Source organism: Phyllostomus discolor, chromosome 3 (genome assembly GCF_004126475.2).
Source record: "Phyllostomus discolor isolate MPI-MPIP mPhyDis1 chromosome 3, mPhyDis1.pri.v3, whole genome shotgun sequence".
Classification (NCBI taxonomy): Eukaryota; Metazoa; Chordata; class Mammalia; order Chiroptera; family Phyllostomidae; genus Phyllostomus; species Phyllostomus discolor.
The window spans coordinates 68292597-68304326 of NC_040905.2; the positions used below are offsets into that span (position 1 = coordinate 68292597).

At 35.5% G+C, this 11730-nt stretch overlaps 1 pseudogene; it reads right to left on the bottom strand.

Moving 5' to 3' along the window:
* Positions 1-273: 273 nt before the first annotated feature.
* Positions 274-2797, bottom strand: LOC114494939 (annotated as a pseudogene).
* Positions 2798-11730: the final 8933 nt, after the last annotated feature.

The window sequence follows — 11730 nt, forward strand, 5'->3', positions numbered from 1 at the left end:
GGTCCAGAGAGGTGACTGGCCTGACCAAAAAGTGCCAGGTTCATTTCTTCTCACTCTTTTCTAAGGACATTTATGTGGAAAGTGAGGGGCTGGGAGAGGGCACAAACATTAACTGTGTATTCTGGAGTCCAAACTGGGTTGATCCTGTGCAGTGAGGCCTTTGGATGAGAACACAAACCTTCCTCATCATGGAGAAGAACGTTCACGTCCTCTAACAGTAGGACTGCAGATGTCTTGGCTCCCTCTCCACCTAGGGAATGAAGCCAACCCTGCCTATGTGCTGCCTCCCTGCTCCCCCAAGAGATGATCGGTCCTCACTGGCTCAGGGAAGAGAATGCCTTGAGGACAGTGACCCCAGCTCCAGTGCCCTGAAACAGCAGGGGTAACGTCAGTCATGGAGAGGGTAGGTGTGACTAGAAGAGAGGTTTTTTTCTTGAGTTTTCTCTGCCTCCATAGAATGATCTTGCTGAAATCTTCAGGATACATGGAAAATAACCTTGAGTTCTCTGCTGACAGATGCCTCTCAAACCTCATCCCATCTATACCTGAGGCAACTTTTTCACCTCTTATTGGTCTGTGTTACCTCTAGTATTTCATAAAGGACACACACACACACACAGACACACACAGACCTGGGCTTCCAGTCTCACTCCTAATGGGCTGTGGACAGTAATTGGCTCAAGGTGGTTCTACTGTAGGTGCAGAGAAGAAGGCTTAGGTGTCCTGGGTTAAAGGAGGTATGAGAATGTGTCTGGACAGGCAGGGAGTGGGTCTTCCTCCAGATAGTTAACAACTGTTCTATCTCTTCTTTCAAGATCATCTTTCCCAAGTGGTAAGTCACCTTACTGAGTTCCTCTCTGTATGTTCCCCGACAGTCTTCATCTCCTCTCCAGATTCACCATTTTCCTCCTCTTCTTCTCCCTCTGCTTCCCTCTGAGACGCCTTCTGCTTCTTTCATTCTGCCTTCACAATGGCCAGCAAAGGGGGGTATGGCCGGTGTTGGCTGGTGGGGTCAGCAGGCTGGGCTGTAGGAAACTTGGATGACTCCATAACAAGGTCCTCGATGAAAGGCTAGTTCTGAGGGCTGCCTCCCAAAGACTTTCTCTGCTTGTGGAGGGGTGTTCTTATGGATATTGGAATCTGGGCAGGTTGCCTCAGGGTGGTAGAAATGCAGGCTGGTCTGGGAGGTTACACTGGTTCTCAGGGGTGAAGCCTGGGAGATAGTTCCAGGGGACCATATGTTCCAGGAGGAAATAGGTAAAGTGGGGCTCGTAGATTATGGGGTCAGGTCAGTCTACATTCAGGATGAACTTTTCCTTGGGCATGGCATCCTGGCAGCCAAGTCCTTATAGCCTAGCACCTAATTCCATGGAGTCTGTGTGCTAGCTCTATTTTTACACTGACATTAGAGTTAATGCATACTTAGTAATTTTTAAACATTTAAAAAATGTTTATCTGTGTACCATGTAAAGTACATAGGGTTACCGCAAGAAGTTTGAAAGAAATTGAAGTTTGTAAAAATTATTTTTAAAGGACTATACCAGCCACAGCTTGAAAAGTTGAAACAACTATTTAAAAAAATGATTATATAAATGCCACTAAAGTAAGCTAATTTGCAGGTTTTGTAAACTAGATACTGCACAGTAAGGACAATGAATGGTAAATTTGGCTATATAATTTTAACATTGTTATATATATTGTTTAGGCCCAAATATATGAACATTTGGTATTCATAAACATTTTAACATATGCTATTAATATATTACACAAGTCAGAAAACATACACCCAAATTAGAAATTTTGAAAAGTAGCATATAAACAAGGGTAGAAACAGATATGCAAACAGTTTTCCCACAACTTAGTTGCCAGTCTTGAGCAACACTGAGCGTTTATACTCCATTGGGGAAAATCTGTGGGTCTTCACTCAGACTTCAACTGTTCAGATTAATTGATGGTTTCATGTCTCTAAAAGACTTTGTATTGTTTGCCTTGATCTTTGAAATAAAGTTGTTCATTTTATTAGTTTCCCTACACAATTTCCAATTATTTGAATACTTTTCTTTAGTTGTATCATAGTGGTAACAGAGCAAAACAATGGATCATAAAATCAAGAGAACAATAGTTGAAGGAACAGTAGAAGCAGATGTAGGTATACTAATTAGTGGTTTTCAAGAATATTAAACTTGGATGTACTTTTCAAGTATACATTTTCCTATGTATAGCTAGGAAAGCTATAACTAAAAAAAATAGGTAGTTGAACTGGCAGAGATACCTTGCAGACTAAAGATGATATTACATTACTTCATAGTTGCTTACTGTGAACTTAAGGGCAAACAGAACTCCTTCGTTTTTTGCTTATGAAGACAAAGAGAGAACCTTCTGTTTTAAGTGGGATGTGGCTTACAGAAGCATCTTATTAAAATGACATTCTCCCTGTGGGCATATGTATTAAGAACCAGTTCACCCAGCGTAAAATCAATCACTTCTGCCTATGGCAATGAAAGTCTGAGTTCAACACAAGTCTCAGAGGTAGTTAGTATTCCATTGAAGGTTATTGCTTTCATCCAAGAGAAGAGTTACCCAATTTAATCAATTCTCAGAGTATTAAACCTCAGGCAGTAAACAACTCAGATTATAAATAGCACAATTATTAAGTATAACAATTAAGACTCTGTGTTTTAACTAGATAATTCACAGAGTAATCAATGGTTAGCCACAGAGTTCTGGTTGCTTAATGCTCACTTGAACTTTTTTTGAGAAATAAGCACACATGAGTTGGATATTAACTTACTTCCATGACTCTAGACCTGCCCTCCTCTCATGCATTTTGAATACCGTCATAAGGATTTTGAATCTAAAGGAAAGACTTATGTCACTGTCCTGCTTACAATCTTTATTGAATGATTGCATGATTAAACTCTCAGTTAATGTTAAGGTGCTTCTCAGTCTCAATTAATACAAAAATAATTCTCAAAACACCACAGAAATTTGACCTGCTTCTATCAGAAACAATGGCTGACTCTAGTGGTTTTAAAAGCAAATGAGAGGCATAGAAAGATCTTCACTATATGAGGTGTGTGTGTGTGTGTGTATGTGTCTTGGGGGAGGCAGTGTATTTAGTTTGAAAAGTGTCCAGTAACTGACCTGTTCCCCTGCTGCAATATGGCTCCTGGGCTATATTTAGTAGTTTAGGCTCAGAAATTTGAATTCTTCCTAAATTAGCCACATGTTTTGATACAATTTGGAAGTTTTTACCTCAAAACCTTATTGAGAAAAAAAATACTCTTATCATTTGGATGTTAAAAAAAAAGAAGAAAAGGGTGACCAGTTTCCTGTGCCTTCATTTGCCCAACCTGGTTCTGATGGTATCATTCCTGATCTGCAAATCATTTTACTTTCTATTAGTGTGAGATCTGGGGCATTACTGTTAATTGCTTCTCCAACGGTATAACTTAGCTGTGGTAGACCGCTGCTAACATTTCTGTTTAATGGGAAGGTAGAAGTGTTTGTTATGTCCCAGGGATCACCCAGATAGCATGGAATTTAAAATACAGGTAGAAATCCTATCTGTATTCAGCTATCATCTCCTTTTCTAGCTACAGCCCATTAAAAGGTGGCTAATGTATTCATATAAAAAAATGCAGTAAGTTGTGGAAATTAACAAGTAAGATGTTTAGAAATAAAAATATAGTGGTTTTTGGTATCATCAGCTTTTAATAATACAACAGGAGAGAGCTTCAGAATTATCTTATATCAGTAAGAAACTAGCAGCTACTGCCTTAATCTTAAATAGTATTACCTTAGGGATTTGGAGAAGCTTATAGAGAAAATGGTTTTAAAGAACTATTTTTTAAATGTTTGCCTCTATCATAGAGAAAGAAGATATTTATTTAGAAGAACTTACTATTTGAGAAAAATCATTGAGGAATAATGATGGATTTGTTAATGTAAAGAAAGGAGGCTCACCTTTTGGAAAAGTAAATTTGATTCCTAAATTACACAGTACAAATTGGTTAATGTGAATGTAAAAAAATATAGTACTGGATGAAAATATATATAAATTGTGTAGCTATGACATTAGTAACTATGTCATTTAAAAACATCATCAAAGAGACAAAATTGTCATAAAGCTCTCTAGTAAAATTAACCACAGAATTTAAAGCAAATGTGCATATAACAAATTTGGGATATTTTTTGAAAAAGTATATGCCTAACAAAGCATTTTCTTAATTTATAATAAAATGGTAAATTTTAAAATGATGCTACATTATAAAAATGGTATGTAATTTACATCATTTTTTGATCTCTTATTTTTTTATTTTTATCTTTGTTGACACTCTTACAGATGTCCTTCATTTTCAAGCCAATTTACATCATTTTTGACAAAGCCCCAAAAGTTTGATAATATTCTATGTTATTAGAGGTATGGGAGAAATATACTCCATTACACAGCTTGTGAGTATACATCACTACCCTTAAAAACACTTAATTCTTTTGGTATTGAAATTTTGAATTCAGAGTTTATTGTAAAGATACAAGTAAATTGATGGTACAGATGCAAGTACAAAAAGATGTTATTACAAGTCCAAAATGTTAAGTTCCAAGGGAGCAGGTAGCCTGTTTTATGAAAAGTATCTAGAAAATACTTATTAAATATTTGTGTTTTGTTGTACTTGCTTGCAATAGTAATAAAAAGCAATCTAAATGTGTAACAACATAGGAATTGTTAAATAAATTAAGATATACATATTTTTAAAGATTTTATTTATTCATATCTAGAGAGGGAAGGGAGGGAGAAAGAGAGAGAGAGAAACATCAATGTGTGGTTGCTGGGGGTCGTGGCCTGCAACCCAGGCATGTACCCTGACTGGGAATCGAATCTGTGACACTTTAGTTCTCAGCCCGCGCTCAATCCACTGAGCTACGCCAGCCAGGGCAATTAAGATATATTTGATAAATAAAATGTATGCAGTTATTTAATAGAAAATGACAGGAAATGTGTTATGTAAGGACTTTTATTATATATTAAATACACATATTATTTTGTTAATTACATATATATGTAATTTAAAAAGCAAGTGGTAACATGGTGCTCAGTATGGTCTCATTTTGAAAATACTTATTTTAAATGACATATTAAAATATTAACCATAGTGAGAGATCATGTAATATTTATCATACTTTCCAATGTGATATTGCTGTGTATAACTTGTCAAATAAAATAATAAAATAAATTAGTAAAATATCCATGTCAACAGTTCTCCACAGGTTACAGAGCAAAGTCCATACTCATTAATATGGCTAAAGGCTTCTATGATCTTATTTGTATTGTCCTTTGGATTTTATTTATGCATCCTTTGTTCCAGGCAAACTGACCTCCTAACTTATCTACAAAGATAACTTGATTTTATGTTTATTTTAATATTATTTCAACTATTCTCTTTTTCTGAAAACACCTTACCTTTTATTTCTGTTGGAATTTATTTATTTTTCCAAGACATGCATTCCCTTCAATTGTTGAAGACATAAAAATTTAAATTAAAAACTATTATTCTGTCAATTATTTTGTGTTTTTCAAATGGCATTTAACTCTTTACATATTATATTTGTGTTTCTCTAAATATGTAATTTCTACTCATGGAATAAATTTTCTAATGATAGGGACTGGTTTTTATTCATCATTTTACACAGTGTAATGCATAACAAAACATCTTGAATAGAACTGAAGATTTTTTGAATTGCTGAGCTGTTTTCAGAAAAAGCTGAATTACATTCTTACTTATATAGTAGGAAAAAAAGGAGAAAAAGATAATGTTTTTGAAAGAAAATTCTGGGGGGAAATTTCAAAATATATTTTTCAAGGTTTTATTTCACCTGCCAAATAGAGTTTATGTATATAATTTTAAATTTAACTAATACCATATGATCTCACTTAAATGTGGACTCTAATGAACAAAATAGCTACAGAGGAATGGATACAAAGAATAGACTGACAGCTGCTGGAGTTGAGGGGATTTGGGGAACTGGATGAAAGAAAGTGAAGGGATTAGGCAAAATTTTATATATATATATATATATATATATATATATATATATATATATATAAAACAGGTGGATACAACACGCATATATAAACATGCATATATAACCCATAGATACAGACAACACTGTGGTGATAGTCAAAGGCAAAGGGGTCTGGGGTGGTAGGTGAAAGTGGGCAAAAGTGGGGAATAGAGACAAAATGGGACTTTGCTTGGGGCAACGGGCTCATGACGTGGCATGCAGATGTTTTATTGAGTTGTACACTTAAAACCTGTACCAAATAAATTCAATAAATTTAAATATTACCAACAATAAATTCAAGTGTAGAACATTGGAACAAGGGATTTTTTAAAACCCATGTTTTATTCATTCTAGGTCATTGTTTTATTTCATTTTATAGTAATTAATATATGCCAGTGATCTTATCAGATCACACATGCAGGAGTCAGAGAAAATGTACTCTTGAAGCTGACCTGAGTAAGAGATTTGGAACTGGTATATGTCCACATAAGTTTTTGTGATTTTTCTATAACTTACAGCTATCTGAAATCTTTCAAGCTGATCCGTTTGAGAATTTAAGACCAGAAAGTTTAGATAAGCATCTTAGGAATTATGACTGTGTTTTCTCAACTGTGACAGGTGTGCAGCACTTTATTTTGGCTTTCATACAGAATCTTAATCCATGCAGGAAGTATGCCACTTTATCTGTCTCAGTTATTAGTTCTACTGACACCACTAAGTTGGGAGATCCAAATGAAATCACGGAGAGCACACACCTGTTTAATACTTAACAGCTCTTGTCATGGTGGTCATTTAAAAATAGATGGTTCTAATGCATCCTTATTTCCTGGGCCAGCCGTTGCTGGGTTGGCAGGCTTTGCCACTGAGACACTTGTCTAAACATTGCTTCTGTGTCCATCGTGTCCTTCCATGCCTCCATTAACAGCTGTCCTTCAGCTCTGAGCTCCCCATTGCCTCAGCTGGACCCTCAAAGCACTCCAAATTTACAGTACTCATGCTCCAGTACTGGCTCTGTTTTTGTCTGTCGTTTCTAAGAATGCCCAAGTAGTTATGTGTTAGACTTGAGTTTACAAAGGAGCTGAAGCAAAACAGCCTGCTCCATGGTTAAAAAAGGAAATCAATGAGTTGCCCCACTGTTGTCAGGACTCCCTGAGATGGCGATAAACAGGACTGATTTATTTTGAAAGATTTTTTTGCTCAGATCTTATGATAGTGCTTAAATGGTTGCCCCAACTGTTGTCAGGTATGAACAGGAGAGTAAAGGACAGCCTAGGTAAGGGCTGAGCACAGCTGTCTCACAGAGATGAGGCCTTTTTCTTCATTATCAGCAGCAACAAAAGTAACAGCAACCATTACTACACACAAAAAAGGATACTTTGGACTTTGTTCTTATACTCACAGTGCGTGTCTAGTTTGGGATGTGCATTTGCTTAGAGAACACCAGTAAAATGCTTCAGCCTGTTTTTTGATGTTACTCTGTATTATGTGTAATATCACAGTTGCGATCACAGATACTTAAGAAATAAAGTTGGATTGTATTGTGATTTGACTTTTTTCTTCATTTTCAAAGTTCAATTATTTTAGCAGTTTAGGAAAATGTTTCAGGATTTCATTTTTTTTTCAGATTAAGAGAATATGTGCCTATAGCATTCATCATTTACAAAAATGGTGTTTTTCTCATTCAGACCCACATTTCCACTCATTATTAAAGAGCTGAATTTAAAATCTAAGATTGTGGAGAAAAGATAATGCAACCTGAATAAAACATTTCCAGAAGAGCCTGAATAATGGTCCTGAATAAAGGAAACTGAAATGTTCTTGAATTGTAATTGGGAAAAATTCAAGTGTGTGCACTCAGGAGCACATGTACTACAAAGAGGTTGGTTATTATTATCCTTAGTGTTATTTAACATTTATGGGGCCCCAATAGTATTTTTAGTTCTGAAGTGAACACAAGTGGTCTGGTAAGTGATCTCCCATCTAAATTACCCATGCAGAGATTCACCTGTAATCATTTTCTCTGCAGCAAGAGGCAGCATAGATAAACAACACCAAGATAGGGGGACTATAAACGCAGCATTCAACTATAACTTCTAGTGAGTTTAAATAATTAATTCTGACAAATACAGTCTTTGGAAATAGTATCTGGCATCATTTTCTTTGATTTCTCTGTGGCTGGAAGTTAGAGAACACAATTTTTGGACTAATTCAGAAGTTAATCAACATGTTTGTTGGCTCCTACAAGGTTACTGGGAAATTAGAGCAGGAAGTAAATGTAGATTGAGGAGGACTGAAGATGAGGGCCAAACTAACCTTAAGGATTTTATGCCGCACAGATGAGCAATGGAATGTCTTCCCTTCTTTGACTCATACCAACTATCGCAGAGTAAACCGTGATGACTATTTTTGAGACACTGTCTCTAAACTTAATTCGTATAAGCCACAAGAGAGAAATTATAGTCCAGAGATAATTTAAAATAAGAGAGCATACTCCTATGATAATTACATATTAGATGGAATTGACAAATGTAGATGTGAGTCATGACAGAGTCTGTAAGGATGAATATATGATTCTATGTGTAAATTTCTGTTCCATGTAGTTTATTTGCACACATGTTAAAAATGGCCCCACCACCTAAGAAAAAACTAAACATCCAGTAATAATTATGATGCAGGGGACATTTTGAATTCTAAACTAACATGCATAGACTTTGTACTCTTGGCACTGTGGAGCTGTTGAAAATTTCAGAGCAGGTGAGTGACATGTCTAGAATTGCAGTTTATGAAGATTAACCTGATGGCATTTTCAGGATTGATTAGCATGAAGCCTGTATTGTGACAGAACAGATTGTGGTAATGCAAGTCTGAAATATGGTAGTGGCAATGAGAAAAGAAAGGAAGAAATTGGTTTGAAAGATCCATGACAGTGGAACTACAGGACTAGATTATTAAATATGGGACCTGAAGTGGGAAGACGTCAGAGATGACTCCAGACACTTTTGGCCTGGATGAGAAATCAGATATGGAAGAGAAAGAGTGTCCTGCCTGTCAGTGGTTTATTATTATCTCCTGGATGCTGTGAATCACGTAATCAATTTTATTCTGATAATTTTGGGTCTGTCCAAATCTATATTCCACATCCCCTAAGCACACTGTGTCATCCTGCCTTCTATTTTTGCACAGCAATCACTTGCCAAACATAGGTGTTACATTACTGCAAAGAATAGTGCTTGGCAAAGCTATAGTTCATTAGAAAATGCAAAAAAATTAATATGTTTTAAAATTTTAAACCTTAGTAAATAAAAATTCAGTAAAAATCCACTTCCAAAATTAACTAGATCTGAGTTAGAAATCAGCTTTAAATTTATCCATTCCATTAAACTCAAAACACTAGTTAAATACACACACACACACACACACACACACACAGAGGTAGGTAACTTTTCTCTGGAATTACTTCTAGCTGTTTAGGAAATATTGCTGAAGCAGTATAATCTGCTGAGGCAGATTGTCCTAGACATTTTATATTATGCAATGTTCTTTCTAAAGTTTTCAAACCACCCCTTACTGACATGAAATTTAATGTATCTTACATCTACAATCTCTTTTGCATTTTTAGTAACTCTCAGCCAAATGCTTATGTAACTGCTTGGCATGTCTGCAAATTACCAAGATCCTAAAGGACACGTATTTCTACTCTTCTATCAATGTATTGAGACCATGGGGTTCAAACAGGTGCCTTATGCCTGTAGTGTCCTCTAGACTCATCGAAGTGGTCCAGAAAAGTAGGAAAGTAGCAATTCCAGTAGAAATAGTGTGTGATTTGAAAAATTTATGCAGATGTATAACTATTTCATAGAAAAATAAAAATGTAATTGCTAAAGCCCCAGTTGATAAGGCATTGCTGTACTAACTTTATTCATGACTTCAAAAATTTTCCACCTTTATTTTCCTGTTTTGAATGTCTCATCTTTATTTAAAAGTTTATTTTCTTTAACAGTGTGTTTTTGTAATTCTCATATATCATTCGGCTAAACTTCTCAAACTGTAGAGATTTTAGAGAGGCACAGAAAGCCAGAAGATAAATGTCATTATCTTCATGGAAAGTATGAAAGTTACCCAAAAGGTATAGGAAATATGAAGCATAAATGGTGGGTACAAAATAGACAGGGAGGTTGAGAATAGTATAGGAAATGGAGAAGCCAAAGAACTTACATGTATGACTCATGGACATGAACTGAGGGGGAGGAGGGAATATGGGTAGGAGGGGTTGGGCAGGGTGGAGGGGAATTAAAAAAAGAAAAAAGAAAGAAAATATTACTCCAACTTTTTTGGAGGGATCCCAAAACTTTGGCATTGAAATTAACATTCACTATTGTTGTTTTGAGCAAAGGCACAATTCACAGAAATTTATGTGATAAAGCCCAAAATTTCAAAGGGATTTTAGGTTTGGAGCAGGTAACTTTCACTTTGCCCAGGATTGCTGAAGAACTTGTCTACAAAGTGATTTGCTGGTCAGTGTCCAAGACTTCAGGTGTTGAGTCAGACAAATCTAGCTTGATGTCTACTTTTATTATTAACCAGTTGGGAAGTTGGGTGACTTAATGTCTCTAAATGTTAGCTTCATTGTCTGTAAAACTAGGTAGTAATAATGTTTACTTCACAAGGCTGTTACAAAGATGAAATAAGGTATTATTGTTAAATAGTAAGGGCCAGTCATGTGATGAGTGGCTCATATATGGTCATCCATATTCATAGCTGCTGTTAGTATTATGTAATAGTCATAAGAGAAGATACCTATTTGATTTTGTGAATTTTAAAACACCTTCCTAGGACACTGCATAAGTAGGACAGTTGTTTCTCTCTTCACCGCTGTGCCCTTTCACAGACATTTCTACATTATCATTGTGATTTAATAAATTGGTTGCCTGTGTCTCCAGGGAAATTGTGTGCTTCCTGAATACTTCTGGGCCTGGATTACAATCTCTCAGTATACACCAAATAGGGAGAGGCTTATGTAAAATCATAGCTAACCTAAAACATTGTTAACCAGAAATTTTATTTGCATATTTCCATCTTAGTAGAAAACTGAAATATTTTGTTAACTTAATAAAGTTACTTATATCGAGTTTTAGTCATTTTAAAGTATTAATGCAGTTGTAATGAGAATATGAAGCTAGAATACACAAATGCTTTTACTTAATTGTGTACTGTGGACAGAGCAGCATCGTTGGTAAATTTGAAAAGACAAGTGGAAGGACTGGGTCATTTGACATTAAATTGTCATTTTAAGTGAATTAAAGATGCCAAATTTTCAAATACATCATGCTCCAATCAAGCACACATTTTCTAATTCATCATATTATTTCATGGGCAACATGCTGACAATATCCAACCAACATTCAATTTCCTCAGTGTACCTGATTTGTTATTTTGAGATTGGATACAAATTAGTTTGAACTATTAATTAAACTTTGCTACTCAGATGCCTGTAGATGCTGGAATTATTTTCAAAGTAAAGATAAATTTCCGAAATAGTTTTGAAGGTTGAGGGCCATCATTTCTTCCTTACCCTTGAGTTTCTTTCTCTGTGATAGAAAATAGCAGCATGGATAGCCATTTTACATAATTAATTACATTTTAGCCACCTATATGTTTTCTTCTAAT